We start from the raw sequence: 21,896 nt of genomic DNA on the forward strand, positions 1-21,896 counted from the left end.
GCCACTCCTATGATTACATCACATTATATAAATCTTGCTAGTCAACTGCTTTAGAGCTTCTCCTTGCTGGTTCAATGAAGTAAGCAACTATGTTGAAAAAATCCACATGGCAAAGAACTGCTGGTGGCCTGTAAGACCTGAGGGCAGCCTCCAGCTGAAAACTGACAGGCAGAAAAAAGTCAGGGTCTTCAGTCTCACAGCTACAATGAAATGAATTCTGCAACAACCTGATTGAGCTTGAAATCTGATGCTTTCCCAGCTAAGCCTCCAGATGAAAATGCAGCTCGGTTGAAACCCTGGCTGTAGCCCTGCAAAAACTAGCAGAGAACCCAGCCAAGTTGTGACTGGAGACTCCTGACTTATGGACAATAAGAGGTAAGAAATGTGTGTTGTTTTATCCACTAAGTTTATAGAAACTTGTTATGGAGTAGAATAAAACTAATATTCTGGATGTGAAACTGGATTGTCAGCAATATTTCAGAAAGTAAAACAAAATCTTTATTTCATTTCACTTGCATCTGAATCATATCTGTGTGAATTCTCCTCTCTTGAAATGTATACTCTAGACCTCTGGGATTACCTTAACTGTCTTGACCTTGAGACTTGGAGCAAATCCCAAAACGAATAGTGTTCAGAGTGTCATCTTGTAAAGTGTACAGATAGAAGTTTTCCTTTCTTCAAGTTAAAGTATTTTTATTCTGCAAGTGAGAAATCATCTCCTGAGTCATTATTATTCAACATCAAATATGCAATATTTGAATTGAGATTTTGCTAACTTGCCAGGAAAAAAAAATAACAATGTTCTTTTATTTTTCTTGTTGTCCCTTGATTTTTTTGAGTGCCCTTTATAAAAAGTCAAGATATACTCAGGGAAAAGGTACTGAATTTCAGAGACTTTGGGGTCATGTCGCTTAATTTCAGAAACTATTAAATGTCAGAGAGTCACCTGAAAGGAAGGTGAATATGTTTGGTAATGGAATTCTTTTCATTGCTATTACATTTTGAATAACATTTGGGAGAAATTTAGCCAGATGCATTGACAAGCACTGCAGTGTTTCCAGATATTGTCTGTATAGTTTTTATCACTGCCATAACAAATATCACAAACTTAGTACCTTATAACAACACATAATTATTCCCCAGTTCTATAGGTTAAAAATCAGTAGGTTTGGCTGGTTTCTTTGCTCTGGGTCCCACAAGGCCAAAATCAATGTGCCATCAGGGCTTTATTTGTTCTGGAGGTTCTTGGGGGGAATCCATTTCCCTGCTCACTCAGAATCCAATCTTTTGACAGAGTTCAGTTCCATGGAGTTGTGCTACTGAGGTACTGAGGCTCTCTCCTGTTACTTTGCTGGATGTTGGATGAAGGTCATTCTGTTTCTAGAGACTGACTACATTCCTTGGCTCATTGCCACCTTCCTCCATCTTCAAAGCAAGCAACAATGACTCAAGCCCTTCTCACATTTCAAATTTCTCTGCCTCATCTATCTCCTCCCTTTCTCTTCTGCTGGATCTCTGACTGTAGGCAGAGAAATTTCTCTGTTTTTAAGGGTTCATGTGGTTAGATTGAGCAAACCTGGATAACCCAGGATAACCTCCCCATCTCAAGTACTATAACCTTAATTATATCTGCAAAATCCCTTTTGCCGTATAACCATAATACATTCACAGGTTCTGGGAATCAGGAAGTAGGCATTTTAGGGAGTCAGCATTCTGTCTACCATATTACTCTTTAGATAAAGTTATAATTTAGTAACAGACAGTTGTATAGAGCCACAAACATTTTTAAGTTAGGGGCAATTAATTGGATCAGCCTGGAATAGGGCACACAATCTTGATTACACATAATGTAAAAAGTACAAAGCAGAAAAGCAAATTTCTTATAGCACGTTCTCTCTTTCCCATACAGAGACCCATCTGAAAGTTTCTCTATAGTTACAAAAATTTGTAAAGCTTTGACCTTATGCTTTTAATAGCTAGTTGTCCAACAATGACACATTCTTCTATTTTTCTCTCTTTACCCTTAATGTTTAGTTCACTGACATTTAAAAAATCATAGTAATACAAAATTTAAATTTTTAACCATTTTAAGTGTACCATTCAGAGGTATAAAATGTATGCACAATGTTATGTGACTATCACCACTATCTATTTCTATAACATTTTTTGTTATCTGAAATAGAAACTATACCCATTGAGCAAAAACTCCCATTTCCCCTCCCCAACCCCACCTTTAGTAACTTCTATTCTACTTTCTGTCCCTAAAAATTTTCCTGTTCTGGATACCTCATGTAAGTTGAAATACGTAATAGTTTTCCTTTTATGTCTGGATTATTTCAGTTAGCATAATGTTTCAAAGTCCATCCATGTTGTAGAATGTATCCGAACCTCATTCCTTTTGATTATTGAATAACAATCCATTATGTGTATATCAAATTTTGTTTATTCATTCATCTGTAGATGGACACGGGTATTGCTCCCACTTTTGGCTATTGTGAATAATGTTGTTATAAACATGGGCACACAAATAACTCTTTGAGATCCTGCTTTCAACTCTTTCAGGTATATACTCGAAAGTGGAATTGCTGGGTCATGTGGCAAACTATATTTTTAATATTTTGAGGAACTGTTTTCCATCGTGGTTACATTATTCAACATTCTTACCAACAATACACAAGGCTTCAAATTTCTCTACATTCTTCCCAATACTTAAGTACTTATTTTCTGCTGAGTTTTTTTGTTTTAGGTTTTTATTTTATTTTTTTTAATAGTAGGTATCCTACTGGGTGTGAAGTGGTAGCTCATCACAGTTTTGATTTGCATTTACCTAATGATTAGGATGATTAGTTCTGTGGTTTGAATGTCTGTGACCTCCCAGCCCCCAAATTCATATGTTGAAACTTAATCACCAATGTAGCATTATTGAGAGGTGGGCCTTTGGGAGGTGATTAGGTCATGAGGCATCTACTGTCATGAATGGGATTAGTCCTCTTATAACAGAGGCCTGAGGAAGCTTGTTCACCCCTTCTGTCATATGAGGACGCATAGAAAAGATCATCTATGAAGCTGAGAGCCCTCATTAGATGCTGAATATGGTGGTGTGTTGATCTTGGACTTTGCAGCCTCTAGAACTGTGAGCCATAAATTTCTGTTGTTTATAAATTACCCAGTCTAATGTATTTTGTTATAGCAGCCTGAATGGACTGAGACAATGAATGATTTTGAATATCTTTTTAATGGTTTGTTGGTCATTTGCATGTCTTCTTTAAAGAAATGTCTATTCACATTCTTTCCCCATTTTAATTGGGTTGATTTGTTTTTGTTTTGGAATGGTATGAGTCATTTATTCTCAATATTAAACCAATATTAGACATATGATTTGCAAAATTTTTCTATCATTCTATGAGTTGTCTTTTTACTCTCTTGATAATAATCTTTGATGCACAAAAATTTTTAAATAAGTTCAATTAATCTACTTTTGTTGTTGTTGCCTGTGCTTTTGGTATTATATCTGAAAACCCATTACCAAATCCAGGGTCATGAAGATAATCCCTCTAAGTTTTTGTCTGAAAAGTTTATGGTTTTAGCTATTAAATTCAAGTCTTTGATCAATTTTGAGTTCTCATTGATTCTTAAGCTTATAGTTTATGCTTTCATTTTTCAAGCTTTTGATTCAGACAAAAAATATGTTGCTCACATTATTATCATTATTTTAATGGTTTGGCAGCAGAAAGGAATTCCTCCTTTTTTAAAAAAGCAGAAGTCTAATAAATGAATAGTATGGTATTGGGTTTTATCTATTTTAATAAAGGTAGTGGAGAATGAAGATTATAGATATTTTATAAACTATGGCCATCCAACTTTTTCTCATTTCATTTCAAAATTCACACACAGAAATCCAAACAGCTAAATGTTTTTCTGCTCTGTAAGAAAGTTGTTAAATTTGTGTATTTACCATTGTGTAATGAAGAATTAGTCTGGCATCTCCATTTCCTGGGAGGTAACCTTTTAACTCTTGGAATTTCTTGAGTGATATGGGTATCTTTGTTATCCATGATGGACCCCAGTCACAGTTGATGTGTATGCTAATAAGGTGACTCAGGGCAGGCCCTCAGATTGCTTATGCTAATGAGATTACTCAGGATGGAGACTAGTTATGTCAGAAAAACCACCCACATAATTAGAGGATTTTGGGCTTTGAGCCAAGTGACATCAACCTTTCCTCTGGGGAAGGCTTTAAGATTGAGTTTATCCACATGGCCAATGTTTCAACAATCATGTGTACCCAGTGAAATGTCAACAAAACTTCTGGACACTGAAGCTTGTGTGAACTACCTTGGTTGTCAGTATTCTTTGAGCATTGTTGTACTTTGATACTGAGAGAGTAAGACATCCCTTTGGACAATGGAGGCTTTGTAAATGGAACTCTTGCAAACTCTGTTCTATGCATCTCTTCTTTTTTCTTGTTCTCATTTGTATCCTGTTGCTATAATAAAACTGTAATGATATAAGAAGCATTTTCAGTAAGTTCTGTAAGTCTTTTCCATACATTGTTGAACTTAAGGGTAGTCATGGGAAACCCTGAGGTAGCTGGTCAGAACTGAGAGTGGCTCTAGAAACCCCAAACATGGAGCTGATAATTGAAGTGAGGGCAGTCTTTTAGAGAACCGTGCCTGATATTGTTTGGCTTTGTCCCCACCAAAATCTCATTTTGAATTGTAATTCCCACAATACCCATGTGTCATTGGAGGAACCTGGTGGGAGGTAATTGAATCATGGAGGCAGGTCTTTCCCATGTTGTTCTGGTGATAGTGAATAAGTCTCATGAGATCTGATGGTTTTAAAAATGGGAGATTCCCTGCACAAGCTCTCTCTCTCTCTTTACCTGCTGCCACCCATGTAAGATGTGACTTTCTCCTCCTTGCCTTCCAGCATGATTGTGAGGCTTCCTCAGCCATGTGGAGCTGTAAGTCCCTTAAACCACTTTCTTTTGTAAAGTGCCCAGTCTCAGGTATGTCTTCATCAGCAGTGTGAGAACAGACTAATACATAGCTTTTGCCCTCCAGTTTTGACAAATTCCAGTGCCTATTCAAATAATGTGTGACAAAGGAGATAACTGGTTATCTATATGCTAGAATTTCCCTAGTACTCCACTCTCCCACCACAAGCAACTTAAATTCTACCATTAGAATAATACAATGAAAAACCACATATCTCCGGAGAAGTCTTTTAAAATTCAAATGCACCTATGATTGGTAATGTTTCAAATGTTTTTAATCACCCATACCTAATGCTATTTATTCTGTTAGATTAGTAAAAACAACCTACAATCACATTGTGAAGGAATAGGAGTTTCAAGAAAAGATAGTAACCTGAGACAATTTTCCAAGTTAGGGTTTCATGAGGAGCCCTGGTGGGCATTATGTACTCTGGAGATGTAGGTGGAAGAATGAGATTGTAAAGAGGTGGGGAAAATGCTGTAAGAGTAGAGTGGGAGTGTCCCTAAAGCAAATCACCAGCTTTATCATTTTTCTTCTGGCTAGCTATACATTTTGAAAGAAAAATCTCCAGTCTCAAAATTCCCACAAGATGAAATGCATATTTGTTTGTTTGTTTGTTTTTATAAAAAAGCCCCCTTATGTTTATTCTCCTTAAAACAGATAACATGAAAATAGCATGGCAGTCTCAAGCCACAAACCAACAGTAAAACACAATGACCTTTATTTGTTGCTATAGATACTTGCTGAATTATAGACAAATGAACTGAATAACTGTGAAGCAGACTCATGTGGTCCACTAAAGGGAGTTCTGAGTTGTGAAACTCATGAATTAAATATTCATTGAGCCGTACCCATATTTCACTCTTGTACTAAATTTTATAGGGTATTCAAAGGAAAAATTAGGATCACACTATTTTCAGGAATCTTATAATTATGTTAGAATTATATATAATTATATTTATAATTTATAATTAATTCTAATAAAGATGGTGAAAAAAGATGAACAAGTACCGAAACATCTTAAAATCACTAGTTCTTTCTGGATACATGTTTCAGGAAAGCTTTTTACATAAGGGTATTTCTGAGAAAGAAACATGTAGCAATGTTATAGGAATATCATGACAGGATGCATATTTTGGAGAGACAGAATAAAGTATGGTATATTTGAAGAACAGAAGTAGTAGATGCACAGATTAAAAGACAAATTAGGACAACTATAGAAAATAGCAGGGCAGTGTATTAGTCTTTTCTCATGCTGCTAATAAAGACGTACCTGAGACTGGGTAATTTATAAAGAAAAGAGGTTTAATGGACTCACAGTCCCACATGGTGGGGGAGGCCTCACAAGCATGGTGAAAGATGAAGGAAGAGCAAAGGGACATCTTACATCATGGCAGGGAAACTCTCATTTATAAAACCATCAGAACTTATAAGACTTATTCACTACCATGAGAACAGTATGGGGGAAACTGCCCCCATGATTCAATTATCTCCACCTGGCCCTGCTCTTGACACGTGGAGATTATTATAATTCAAGGTGAGATTTGGGTGGGGACATAGCCAAACCATATCAGGCAGTAACTGACCATAAGTCAAGAGTTAAACCCATTGACCTTTATAAAGCTATAGAAAAGTTCAATAAAGGAAGCCAAGTAAAGGGTTAAAGGGTTAACAAGAACAATAATAACTGCTAAAAATAGAAAAAGACTGGCTTCAGTGTGGAAGACAATTAGATGGGAGTGGAATAGAGGCAGGGAAACAAGTTAGAAGTTTATTGCAATAATTTGCTAAATGATGAGTCCATAAGTGATTTTATGGAAGCAGGCCAATGGCAGTGAAGAAAAGGGTAGAAATTGAAAATAATACAAGGATTTTATTTCTCAGTGATTAGGTGATGGTATCAACCATAAAACATGTACACCCACACACACACCAAAAGGTGACTAAGTTGTTGTTGCTTGAGGTGGTGGCTACAGATTGAAAGTTTTTCTTCCCTAAAAATGTATGTGTTGGAATCCTAGCCCTCAAGGTGATGGTATTAGATGGTTGGACTTTTGGAAGGTGATTGGGTCATGACAGTGGAGTCCTCATGAATGGCATTAGTGCCATTATAAAAAGTGCCTGAGAAAGCTCCCTTCCTTCTGCAAGGACACAGTAAGAAGTCTCCATCTATGAACCAGGAAATGGGCCCTCACCAGACAGTAGATCTGACAGTGCCTTGTTCTTGGACATCCCAGCCTCAAGAAATGTGAGAAATAAAAGTCTGTTGTTTAAAAGCATCATAGCTTATATTTTGCTACAGCAGTCCAAATGGACACGATCATAGGTAAAAGTGGTCTTATAATTAGTTCAGTTTTATCATGTGGTATTTTAGGTATCTGGAAAATTCAAGTGTACATCTTCATAAAATAAATAGATAAGCATAAAACTCAGAAACAAGAAAAACTACATTGTGACTTATTTATTAATAGTTGAGGGCCAATATTATGTTGATTCTAGTTGAAGCCTAGGAGTAGAGGAAATCACTCTGAGAAAATAGATTAGATAAATGGAAGATGAAGAAGAAAATCAAATCCATAATCCTGAAAAACACTAACTCCAAATGAGAAGGAATAGACTGACAATCCTGCAAAGAAGATTGATATAAAGAACAAGCTAAAAAGTAGAAGGAAAATAAGGAGAAAGTGGGGTGGCAGGCAAAGGAAAAGCTTTTCCCAAAGTGGCAGCTAACAATGTCAATTACCACATGAAAGTCACATAAAAAACACTGAAAATTGTAAATTGCATTTAAGAATTAAAGGTTATGGGTAGCTTGTGTCATAGGGTTAAAGCTTGGCCCCTATGACTTGAAGAAGAAGTAAATGGAAGCAGCACAGTCCAGCTTGGCTGAAAAGACCAGAAGTTGTTGAAAAGCATGCAGTGAGAGGCTTGAACCTGTGTGCACATTACAGAAAAAGACACTCTTGCATATGTGAAGGACAGAGTAATGGATACAGAAAACCACTAATGGAAAAGAGTTGAGATGGATTCAAGAGTTTAGGGGAGGGTGAAGCCTCACAGTTAATGTGAATACATGATGTGCTGAATATGTGAAAGAAAGATTGCTCTGGGCTGGAGGATCTGAGAGAAATTCCTGGAAGTCTCGAGGCTTGTGCAGGAGCTTAAATGCAGACCAAAGTTAATGGGAAAGAAGGTGCAAGAGCATTCCAGGCAAACAATGCAAGGATGGTCACACAAATTACTCATCAATTTCAGAGAAGCTTCATGGTGTGAGGATCTAAAAGTAAAATCTGAAACTTGAGAAATTTTTTTTCCAGAATGTATCCCATAAATTAAACTACAAGAGTTTTGTAGCTAATTGGATGGACTGAAAGATACTGCCATGTTTTCCTTAATTTACTATTGTATCCTTATTTTATTAGTGTATAAACAAGGGAAGATTATATGCCACAAAATACAGTACTTAAACTCATCACATGGAACTAGGATACTTACATTTATTTCCTTTCCTTTTATTTTTAAATTGTAGGGTAATTGTGTTTATTTTTAATTATCATAAAAGTGTACTCATATAATATAAACATCATTTTTTATTTTTATTTTTTCCTCCACATTTTAAATTTTTTTAGAGATAGAGTTTTGCTTTGCCAAGTTCTATTCTAGAACTCCTGGGCTCAAGTGATATTCCTGCCTCAGCCTCTTGAGTAGCTGAGCCTACAGGCTTGTGCCATCACTCCTGGCTATATAACAGTTATTTTTAATAAAGATAATATATAGGAAAAATACCACTCATACTACTTCCATCCAAAGATAGTAACTACTATAGATAATAACCATATTTTTTTCCAGTAAAAAACCTTCTAGTCTGCACTTTTTACATAATTGAGATGCTACAGATAGAGACATATATAGAGAGAATTTTACTTTAATTAAATACATTTATAACCAGTTTTTCATGTGTTTTAAAAAGTCCCATAAAACCTTTTGAAGGACTGCAAAACATACTCTACTATATTTAGACATCTGTCTATCATTAACAATTCAGTTGTGTTCATTTCCATAATTCCAAGTAATATTTATGTGCATAAATTATTGTCTACACTGGATATCGTTACCTTACAATAAATTTACAGGTATTATATTATAGAATCAATGAACGGAACTGACATATCCTGACCATCAACTTCTTTATCAAAATTGTAAAATATTTCTTTTATATTTTTTAATGAATGACCAAGGAATCATCATTCCCATATATGCTTCCAACTTTTTTTTGAAGGCTATTTTTTTCTTGTTGGGGCTCTTTAATATTGTAATGTTAAATGAAATTTGTGGGAAATTATTTTGTGAAAGCACTTGGTTTGTTCAGTTCAAATGAGGAACAGAAGGAAAATAGTTACAGTAAATACTTGAAACAGTGGTGCACATCAACTGTGATGCATGGCAACTAAAATAAAATATTATTTATAATGGCATTTAGAACAGAAGCACATTCTATCAAAGAGTGTATGTGGAAGAATGCTTGCTTGGAACCTGAGTCTGCCTGTGCTTCCCAAACTCAAAGTCAAAATTAATAGGGAACTTCTATTTATTCAATAGCTTAATATAAATTTCATGACAAATGGTAGCATTCACTCCTAGATAGAGGAAGAAAGAAATAAAGAAAAAGAGTGAGAGAAGAATAAGAAAAAGAAAAGAAAAGAAGAAAGAAAGAAAGAAAAAAAGAAAGAAAGAAAGAAAGAAAGAAAGAGAAAGAAAGAAAGAGAGAGAAAGAAAGCATGATAATTTTATGCATCAAATTGAATAGGCTAAGGTGCTCAATTGTTTGGTCAAATATCAGTCTAGATGTTGCTGTGAAGGTATTTTTTAGATGTGATTAACATTTAAATCAATAGACTGAGTAAAGCACATATAATGTTATTGGGCTTTATTCAATAGGTGAAGGCCTTGTCTGAGTTCCTTTGAAATGCTATAACAAAACACCTGAGACTAGGTCGCTTATAAACAACAAAAATGTATTTCTTATAGTTTTGGAGGCTAGGAAGTTCAAAATCAAGATATTGGCAGGTTCTGTGTCTTATGAGGGCTCTCTTTTCCATTGATGGTGTCTTCTAGCTATGTCCTTACATGAGAAAAAGACTAGCTAGTTCTCTGGAGCTTCTTTTACAAGGGGACTAATGAGGCAGAGCCCTGGTGACCTACTGCCTCCCCAAAGGCTTCACCTTCTAACGCTATCAAACTGGGAGTTAGATTTCAACGTATAAATTTAGAGGGGCACAACAATTCAGACAACAGCAGGCCTTAAGAGAAAAGACTGAGAGGTTCTCTAACAAAAAGGGCATTTTTGTCTCCAGATTGCCTTTGGACTTAAGACTGCAGCATCAATTCTTGCCAAAATTTCTACCTGCCATACTGCCTTATAAATTTCAGACTTTTTAGCCTCCACAATTGTGAGAGCCAATTCTTAAATATAAATCTCTCCCCGAGAGAGAGCGATCAAGATCCTACTGGATCTTTTTCTCTGGAGAATCCTGACTAATACAGGTAAATGGGTAAGTAGATAGATGGATGGATGGGTAAATGTATGGATGGATGTGAATGAAGAGATGGATACATAGATAAAGAAATGCTGCTTCCAAGTGGTGTGAAGTTGTATGCTGAAAGCACACTGGAGGAGTAGTCAAAAGATTAGGGTTTAAATCCTGGTTCTACCATTTACTAGCTGTGTGGTCCCCGAAAAATCTTTTAATGTCTCTGAGTTAGTTTCCTCATCTGTAAAATAGATCAATAGTATATTCTCTACCTATCTTGTCAGGATGTCATAAAGATTAATAATAAAAATAATACACATAATGACTGCTAATAGTTATTAGGTATTAACTATAAGCCACATAGTAATCACTTTGCATACATGATGTCATTTACTCCTCACCAAACATCTTCAAGGTAGATAAAATTATTATCCTGATCTTATGGCACAAAATCTTATCTCAAATATTGTTTCCTCAGAGAGATCATTCTTGATCATCTTACCTAAAGTAGCACTCCCTCAGTGGAACTCGAATTCCCTCCCTGTTTAATATCTTGAATACTAATCACAATCAAAGATTATCTTGCTTAAATGACTTGTTTACAGTTTCACTATTAACATGGCAGACAGTAGGTGCTTGTGTAATATTTGATGAATGAATGAATACATGCATGAATGAATATGCATTCATTCATGCATGTATTCATTCATTCATCAAATATTACACAAGCACCTACTGTCTGCCATGTTAATAATTGAATAAATGAGACTTGTTTTGGGGAGGTGTGAGTATGATAATTCAACATATGTAACCATTCAAAATTTAGAATTAAAAGCTCTAGAGATGAACATGACTACAGTTTACACCACTACAAATGTGAAAGAACCTCAAAGACTCATCTCTACTCTTGCTGAAGGTGCCTAAGTCTCAAAGCCACTTCTCTGGTTCCCACTTCCACTCTTCTATAGAGCCAGAGAGCTGGGAAGCCAGGATAAAGCAGGAGGATGCACTCATGAATGGTACTTTCTCCCTGAGTAGTACTTACTTTAAAAATATATATTATTCAATGTATAATGTTGACTCTTGCCCTCCTATATAATAATTATCCTTTTAATGCATCCCAGTCCTTCAATAAAACAGTTCCTTTGACCGGTACATTTTGGTGTTGGTTTTATTTGAAGGACCTAGATGACAAAAAGGAGGAAGGATTTCATCTGCCTCCATTTCTCCAGTAGCTCTCTGGACAACATGCTGCACCCTACAGAAAGAAGGAGTTTCTAGAAGGTAATCAGTGTTTTCAGGAGTGGAAACCCAGTGATGTTTGGCACATGCGCAAATCAAAGGCTACCAAGAACTAGCACCTGAATTTCCTGATCGCAGTCTAGGGTAAGCCAACCTCAAATGAATAAACAGGATATTGGGGAGGAATATGAGAGGAGGGTATTTAAAGAAAAATTTTATTCATGGGGGAACTGTCACTGGACAGATCATGAATTGCCCAGGTTTACACTTTAATGGCAGAGAAAGGTCTAGAATTCTACTAATTATTTCCACCATATGGTGTTTCACCTTTTTTCTTAACTGACAGCAAGAATTACACAGCTTCTTCTCAATAAATACATTAGAATAATAAAGAGAAGAAAATGATATTTCAGATTATGATGAATGAATACTTGCATTTGGCAAGGCATTCTCTTCCAAGAGGCCTAATTAAGTTATAATTTCAAAGGGTTCTTCAAGTGATTCTCTAATGGTGCCTTTACTATATTTTCACACGTCACATCTTATGCCCCCACCTAAAATGATGTTACACACGGTCCAGCAGCTGTTGTAACCAGGCATCAACTTTCACCTTTATTTAGGATTTCACTGAAATTCTGATTTAGTCAATCTTATCTTTAAATGCAAAGTCAAAATAAAAATACTACTTTCCCACTTCCAGGATTAATGTTTTTAGATCCAAGCTACAAAGGACCCTCTCCATTTGGCATCTTAGAGGTTGAATTTTGAGATCCCATCCAGCAAAATTAAGCATGACCTGGTAGACTGGCGAGTCTCCTGCTTGAGAAGCTGCACTTGAAAGTTCTGAGGAGGATTGTTGAAATGACTCAGGCCCTCAACCCGGGTGAGACAAGCCAAACTCTGATTTGATATGACACAATATGCCAAACCTCATGCTTACCCTTCAACCTTAGTGGACAGTTTGTGAGCTGTTGATCTCAAAGGACTTATTTATCTTTTTTATGACAACTCAAGGTATTATTAGCTTTTCTTTCCTAAACACACTTTTATCCAGAATCACGGGTTCCTTCCTTTTTCTGGGATATGCTTTTGTGTTACTTTTGCATTCTTTCTATTGTCATTTTTTATTTCCTGGACCCTCGTTCTTACTCATTCTTTTCTCAGTTTTTGAACAAAGAATCCACAAAAGGAAAACTATATTTTAATGCATAGTGGCATTGGCACCTTGTCATTTCACAAGAATGTAACAAATGTAGACTCCCCTACCAAGTATGCATAGTTTTCCATAGGCCTTAATTATATATTTATTTTAATTGAAGAAAGTGATCTGCTGCAATAAACTTTGTCACAGTGTTACTGTGAAAGCAGTACCTGAGATGGTTAATACTGAGTGTCAATTTGATTGGATTGAAGGATACAAAGTATTGATCCTGGGTGTGTCTGTGAGGGTGTTGCCAAAGGAGATTAACATTTCAGTCAGTGGACTGGGAAAGGCAGACCCACCCTCAATCTTGGTGGGCACAATCTAATCAGCTGCCAGTGTAGCTAGAATATAAGCAGGCAGAAAAATGTAAAAAGAGAGGCTGGCCTAACCTCCCAGCCTACATCTTTCTCCTGTGCTGGATGCTTCCTGCCATCAAACATCAGACTCCAAGTTCTTCAATTTTGGAACTCAGACTGGCTCTCCTTGCTCCTCAGCACGCAGACAGCCTATTGTGGGACCTTGTGACTTGTGTGAGTTAATACTTAATAAACTTCCATATATATACACACACACACACATATGTATATTACATTAGTTCTGTCCCTCTATAGAACTCTGACTAATACAGATATTGGTACCAGGAGTGGTTCTAGAGGAACAGAATATTAAGGATTGAGTTCTTTCATTGGTTTGGGGGTTTCTGGAGTTGGCTGCTTTATATGATTACACCCCAAAATGCTAAGGATCCTACTTCTAATAGTATGGAGAACACTGATAGTCCTTGTCATGAACTGTTTAGAGAGTTATGCGAAATAAGTGCACTGACAATCCTGATTCATCACTCACAAGAAGCAAGTTTAGTGACTCCATACATAATACATTTGACCATATGTGGAGAACCAAGGAACATAATGAAGTTGGTTGGTTGCACCTAAGTTCAGTGGACAAAGTGATGACAGAAAATGATGAACTCAGGGATTCTATCTCCCAGCTTCAGAAGCAGATACTGAGCCTCAAATCTGCTAAGATTGACCTGAGTGAGAGTCTTATCTCCTGTAGAGAAAGAGCTGAAATTGTGGAAAAACAGACACAAGCTCTTATCATGCGAGTGGCTGACATGCAATGAAAGGTGCAGGCACAGCCTCACTAGGTGTCTACTGTTAATGTGAGGGCATTGATTGGAAAAGAATGGAGACTCTGCCACTTGGAATGGTTATGTGTGGGGGGGCCCTGATGAAGCTGCAGACACTGTAAACTCTGATGAACCTTTTTTGTCGAAGAAACAGCTTCCCCATCCCCAGTAGTGGCAATATCCCCTCCATGACCCATGCTGCCATCAGCTTTCCACATTTGTCTGAGGAGATAAACCCTGCACTGCCTGAAGCAACAGTGTTGGCTTCCCCTGCAGCAGTTGCCAGGCAAAATAATGTTGATTCTCCTCAGGAGCCACCTCCAACACCCCTGTTTGCTTCTAGACCTATAACTAGACTAAAGTCCCAGCGGGCCCATAGAGGTGAGGTTGAGAGTGTGACCCATGAGGAGCTGTGCTACACTCAAAAAGAACTTCTTGAGTTTCCTAATTTATATAAACAGAAACTGGAGAATAGGCATGGGAATGGATATTAAAAGTATGGGATAATGGTGGAAGGAACATTAAGTTACATCAGGCTGACTTTATTGATTTTAACCCACTAAGGAGGGACTCTGCATTTAATGTGGCAGCTCAGGGAATTAAAAAAGGTTCTAACAGTTTATTTGCTTGGTTAGCTGAAATATGGATTAAAAGATGGCCCACTGTGAGTGAGCTAGAAATGCCTGATCTCCCTTGGCTTAATGTAGAGGAAGGGATCCAAAGGCTTAGGGAGATTGGGATGGTGGAGTGGATTAGTCACTTTAGTACAACTCATCCCAGCTGGGAGGGTCCAGAAGATATACCCTTGACCAATGCCTTGCAAAATAGATTTGTGAGGGCAGCAGCTGCATCTTTGAAGAGCTCTGTGATTGCTGTTCTCTGTATGTCAGATCTAACAGTGGGAACCACAGGCACTCAACTACAAAATTTAAACACAATGGGAATAATTAGATCCCAAGGTGGCAGGGGCCAAGTGGTGTCACTCAACTGTCAAAGGCAAGCTGGGCATAGCTACCATAATGGACAGCAAAGGCGAAGTGGCAATCAGAATAGTCTGACTCATGTAGAGCTCTGGCATTGGTTAATTAATCACACTGTTTGTAGAGGTGAAATTGATAGGAAGCCTACTGCATTCCTACTTAATTTATATAAGCAGAAGATTTCTAGGTCAATTGGACAAAAGACTACTTTGAATTATAAAAACAGCATCATAGCCTCAATCAATTTCCAGACTTGAGCCAGTTTACAGACCAAGAAACACTTGAATAAAGGGGAGGCCAGACCCCATTATATTACCAACAATTTAGGCAGTGAATCATTCTCCCATTCTTCCCCAAGGAGACCTAAGTCCTTTTGCCAGGGTAATTGTGGATTGGGGAAAGAGAAATAATCAGACATTTCAGGGACTACTGGACACTGGCTCTGAGCTGACGCTAATTCTAGGGGACCCAAAAAGTCATCGTGGACCTCCGGTTAAAGTAGGGGCTTATGGTAGTTGTGTAATTAATGGAGTTTTAGCTCAGGTTTGACTTACAGTGGGCCCAGTGGGTCCCTGGACTCATCCTGCAGTCATTTCCCCAGTGCCAGAATGCATAATTGCCATAGACATACTTAGCAGCTGGCAGAACCCCCACACTGGCTCCCTGACTGGTAGGGTGAGGCCTATTATGGTGGAAAAGGCCAAATGGAAGCCATTAGAGCTGTGTCTACATAGAAAAATAGTAAATCAAAAATAATATCACATCCCTGTAGGGATTGCGGAGATGAGTGCCACCACCAAGGACTTGAAAGACGCAGGGGTGGTGATTCCCACCACATCCCCATTCAAGTCTACCATTTGGCCTGTGCAGAAGACAGATGGATCTTGGAGAATGACAGTGGATTATCATAAGCTTAACGAAGTGGTGACTCCAATTGCAGCTGCTTTACCATATGTGGTTTCACTGATTTCAGCAAATTAACACATCTCCTGGTAACTGGTATGCAGCCAATGACTTAGCATTTGCTCCATTCCTGTCCATAAGTTCCATAAGAAGCAATTGGACTTCAGCTAGCAAGGCCAGCAACATACCTTTACAGTTCTACCTCAGGGATATATCAACACTCTGGCTTTGTGTCATGATCTTATTCGAAGAGATCTTGATCACTTTTCACTTCCATGAGATATCCCACTGGTCCATTACATTGATGACCTTATGCTGATTGGATCCAGGGAGCAAGCAGTAATAAACACACTGTACTTATTGGTGAGACATTTGTGTGCCAGTGGATGGGCAATACATCTGGCTAAAATTCAGGGACCTCTACCTCAGTAAAATTTCTAGGGATCCAGTGGTGTGGGGCTCATCGAGATATTCCTTCTAAGGTGAAAGATAAGTTGCTGCATTTGGCCCCTCCTACAATCAAGAAAAAGGCATAACACTTACCGGATTTTGGAGGCACCACATTCCTCGTTTGGGTGTTTTACTCCATCCCATTTATCAAGTGGCTTAAAAGGCTGCCAATTTTGAGTGGGATCCAGAATAGGAGAAATCTCTGCAACAGGTCCAGGCTGCTGTGAAAGCTGCTTTGCCACTTAGGCCATATGACCCAGCAGATCCATTGGTGCTTGAGGTGTTAGTGGCAGATGGGGATGCGGCTTGGAGCCTTTGACAGGCCCCCATAGGTGAAACACAATGGAGGCCTCTAGGGTTTTGGGACAAGGCCCTGCCATCTTCTGCAGATAACTACTCTCCTTTTGAGAGACAACTCTTGGTCTGTTACTGGGCTTTGGTGGAAACCGAACATTTGACCATGGGTCATCAAGTCACCATGTGATCTGAACTGTCTATCATGAACTGGGTGCTTTCTGACCCATCTAGCCATTAAGTGGGTCATGCACAGCAGCATTTCATCATCGAATGGAAGTGGTATATACGTGATCGGGCTCAAGCACGTCTTGAAGGCACAAGTAAGTTACATGAGGAAGTGGTTCAACACCCATGGTCTCCACTCCTGCCACCCTGCCTTCTTTCCTCCAGCCTGCACCGAGGGCTTCATGGGGAGGTCCCCATGATCAGGTGACAGAGGAAGAGAAGATTAGGGCCTGGTTCACAGATGGTTCCACATGATAAGCAGGCACCATCCAAAATTGGACAGCTGCAGCACTACAGCCCTTGTCTACGACATCCATGAAGGACAGTGGTGAAGGGAAATCTTCCCAGTGGGAAGAACTAGGAGCAATGCACCTGGTTGTGCACTTTGCATGAAAGGAGAAATGGCCAGATATGCAATTATGTACTCATTCATGGACTGTAGTCAATGGTTTAGCTGGATGGTCAGGGACTTGGAAGAAGCATGATTGGAAAATTGGTGGTAAAGAAATTTGGGGAAGAGGTATGTGGTTGGACCTCTCTGAATGGTCAAAATCTGTGAAGATATTTGTATCCCATGTGAGTGTTCACCAATGGGTGGCCTCAGCAGAGGAGAATTGTAATAAACAAGTGGATAGGATGACCCATTCTGTGGACAGCACTCAGCCTCTTTCCCCAGCCACCCCTGTCATCGGCCAATGGGCCCATGAACAAAGTGGCCATGGTGGCAGAGATAGAGATTACACATGGGCTCAGCAACATGGACTTCCACTCACCAAGGCTGATCTGGCTGCAGCCACTGCTGAGTGCCCAATTTGCCAGCAGCAGAGACCAACACTGAGCCCTCGATATGACACCATTCCTCAGGGTGATCAGCGAGCTACCTGGTGGCAGGTTGATTATATTGGATCTCTTCCATCATGGAAAGGGCAGAGGTTTGTCCTCACTGGAAATAGACACTTACTCTGGATATGGGGCTACCTATCCTGCATGCAATGCTTCTGCCAAAACTACCATCCGTGGACACACAGAATGCCTTATCCACCGTCATGGTATTCCACACAGCATTGCCTCTGACTGAGGCACTCACTATATGGCTAAAGAAGTGCAGCAGTGGGCTCATGCTCATGGAATTCTCTGGTCTTACCATGTTCCTCATCATCCTGAAGGAGCCGGATTGATAGAATGGTGGAATGGCCTTTTGAAGTCAAAATTACAATGCCATTCTCCCATGCTGGACGCTTCTTGCCCTCGAACATTGGACTCAAAGTTATTCAGTTTTGGAACTCGGACTGGCTCTCTTTACTCCTCAGCCTGCAGATGGTCTACTGTGGGACCTCGTGATCATGTGAGTTAATAATACTCAATAAACTTCCATATATATATATGATCATAATGGACTATATATTGGATTATATGATTTTTTATATATATTTTTTATATATATTATATATGTGTGTGTATATATATATATTTTTTTTCATTAGTTCTTTCCTTCTAGAGAACCCTGACTAATACAGTACTCATCCAACTAAATCTCTCTCTTAAATGAGAGAGAACAGGTAAATACATCTAGATGGGCTCCAGGTAGTATCTAGTCTGCTGTGGGTTTTTCTTTGTTTGTTTGTTTTACTTTTCATTTATCTTACTTTAACTAAAGAGGGAAGAAGGAGTGCTTACTTTTGGAAGTTTAAAGAAAACTATAAAAGTGGCCACTAGTGACCAATGAAATATTTTCCATAGGATGAAACTGAATGTACAAGAAACAGCAAGTGCCTGAACAATGTTCCCTTTAAATGTGTTAATAAATAGACTGACAGAAGCCAGAAACATGTGTACCTACTCTGTCTGTGCTAAGAGGAAATGCTTATAAATAAGGATCATTGTTGAGAGAATGCACATATACAAATGGACTACACTCACATCAATGTTTCCAGGAAATCCTGTTAAGCCTACATTTAAATATACCCTGATTATGATCAGTGCTCACCACCTTGGTTCAAACCCACGAATTCACACCTAGGTTACATCAATGACCTAATTTCCTTTCCTTTCATTCTTGACCCTCACACTGTTCTATCAAATCAGCACTTATATCCTTTTAAAATATAAATCAAACCAAAGCAAACTTCAGCTCAAATTTGGCAATCTCTCACTCAGTGTGAAAGCCTTGTAATGGCCTAAACATCCTTGCTGGATGTGGACATTTCTGTTTTGATTATTTATTCATGGCTGTGGAACAAATCACCCCCAATAGTTAATGAATGAAAACAGTGATCATTTTATTATTATACCTTACATTTCTGGGGTTAATTTGGCTCAGCTTGGCAGTTCTCTCTCAGGTCCTCTCAGGCATTCAGAGTCTGATGGTGACTGGAAGGGGCTCGAATCATCTGACAGGCCTTCTCAATTACAAGTGTGGCAATTGATGCTTGCTGTCAGTGGGCTGTCAGCCATACCCCCATAGGTAGCCTCTCCATATGGATTGCACTTCTCACAGTTTAGTAGCTGTGCTCCAAGAGTAAGCATCCCAAGGAACAGGAAGTAGAAGATGCCATTTTCTTAAAGTCTGGTCTGGAAACTGGCACAGCCTTACATCAGCCTTACGATACTGGTCAAGCAGTCACTAGGCCTAGATTCAAGGGATGGGGTCTAAGCTTTCTTCCTCAATGGGAGGAGTGCCAAAGAACTTGAGAGTTATGTTTTAAAACCACTGTAGCTGATCACTTCTCAGACCTCATTTCCCACTTCTTGCTCACTCATTTCCAGCCATACTTACCTCCTTGTTATTCTTTGAAAAGACCAGACATGCTTCTTCTTTCAGAACACTACTATTCCCTCTAGGCCGATACATGAAAATGCTCCCTATCACAACATGCACATTGTCTGCATTCAATAGTGTTCCTGAAAGTTAAATCTAAAATTCCCCCCTGAAACTACGTTATTTATTCTACTAGGTTATTAGTTTTATAAAGAAACTTGATCTTATTCTTTCCTTGTTTTGCTTAATGGATCAAGTGATCACTAAATATAAAGTGAGTTCAAGAGTGACAACACATTGATGTTTATAATGACTTATGGGTATGAAAACATCTTTAACTCATGAAAGAAATTGAATTATGTTTGGCACAGTGTAGTTAGTGAGGTAGGAGATGAACAGTTTATTTCTAACAAGATTTTCAATAATAGATATTGATATAAAGAGAGAATCTTGGTTAATTTAGGGTTAACCAGAAAACAACTTGAAATACCTCTTTGATTTCTTTTAGTTAAAGTTTCCACTGAAATAAACATGTAAAGCTATTTCACGATAGATGGAAATTGCACCTTGTATTTATCTTATGTATACTTGAATATAATGTTCAAAGTTTTGTGCTGTAAAGTGATATAATAGTTTGTTCAAAGATACATTTTATTTTTGCTATCATAGGAGCTGACACAAAAAATTATAAATGGATGAACATTTTCAAGCTTTTAACAAGGTAATTGAGAAATGCATGCTTTCATGAAGAAGTATAAAATACAGGAGGGTAATATATAATGTTACAAAAATGTCCTTTGATGAATGATGAAGGAGGAAGGGCTAAAACATAATTATCCTATGTCACTCCTCAAGTCCAATTAACCACTAAGTGCTATTTATTCATTCTCTTGTATCTGTCCTTTTCTCTCCACCTTAGCACCAGCGTCTTGAATTATGCCATCATCATTTCGCAGTCCACTATGGTAACAATTTCCTAAATGGTTTCCAAGACTCCTGTCTTGCCCCCTTAAGTTCACTTTTCACATTGTCACTGGAGTAATATTTCTTAAAATAAATGTGAATCATACAGTGACACCTTTCCCTTCTTAAACTCCTTCAGTAGCTCTCCATTGGCTTGAGGGAAATATAAGTGTGGTGCAGTATCTGCTCATTATCTAGTTTCTCTACATGCATTCATTGGGAATAGCGGATACAGAAAATTCTGGAACTATATGACAAGTCAGATAGTTCCAGAAAAAGTAGCTGCAGTACCAAGACCAGGAAGGACTGATCACCGTAAATGGTCACACAAACAGCCAGATTGAAAGAAAGGGCCAACAGCAAGTTTACTGCACCACTGATCCTTGTCTTTACTGTACTATTGGGGTGAAGACACACTCCCTTTCTCTCAAGTTGGGATAAATGATTGTACTTCCTGTTATGCTGTCTCTGCCTTATTAATAGTAAAGAAGGCCAAAGACACATGGGGTCTCTGGGAAGTTCCTCTGGTTGCACTGGATTTAGTGTTTGTGGTTTGGGACCTAATTGCAAGAAACAATGGCTAGTAGTCAAATCTGAGGAGTAATACTCACGGGCTCCTGGAAGACTTTCCTTACTTCCTCCTCTTTCCCAGACTAGGTGATGTGTTCTTCTTTGTGCCAGTGGGAGTCTGTGATTATTTCTGTAACAGCATGTGTCAACCTTTATTCTAAATTCTGGTTTATTATGTTCCTCCTCCACCTGTCTGTATGTTACTTAAGAACAACTGTAAGGACTTCATCTAGCACAGTTCCTGACACATAGTGGACTCTGAATTAATAAAATGAATGAATTATTGAGATGTTGAATAACATCAAGGATTGAGACTATCACTACAGTATAGGGTTATCCTCAAATCCCAGGGCTGCAGGGGCAAGTAGAGGACAAGACACTGCTGGATAAGAATGTCTCAGCTTACTTAGTAAAAACCTTGGTCCTAATATATATGTAAAACAGCTGTAAGTTAAAATACAGTGATCAGAGTTGACACCCTTGCATTATTTCCAATCTCAAAGGAGAGTGATGAATGTTTCATCATGTGTGATGTTGGCTGTAGGTTTTTCATAGATGCCCTAAGTTAGACTGAGAAAGTTTCTATTTCTCATTTTCTGAAAGTTCTTATTAAAATGAGTGCTGAATATTACCAAATGCAT

At 38.3% G+C, this 21,896-nt stretch overlaps 1 long non-coding RNA gene across 1 annotated transcript; it reads left to right on the forward strand.

The window, feature by feature from the left end:
* The first annotated feature begins 264 nt into the window (after window positions 1–264).
* Window positions 265–21,651, forward strand: LOC129059035 (uncharacterized). The gene is made up of 4 exons (XR_008524648.2): window positions 265–375; window positions 11,713–11,917; window positions 12,474–12,656; window positions 20,392–21,651. It is a non-coding gene; the product is annotated as an uncharacterized LOC129059035 (long non-coding RNA).
* The last annotated feature ends 245 nt before the right edge of the window (window positions 21,652–21,896 follow it).

Source organism: Pongo abelii, chromosome 3, assembly GCF_028885655.2.
Source record: "Pongo abelii isolate AG06213 chromosome 3, NHGRI_mPonAbe1-v2.0_pri, whole genome shotgun sequence".
Lineage (NCBI taxonomy): Eukaryota > Metazoa > Chordata > Mammalia > Primates > Hominidae > Pongo > Pongo abelii.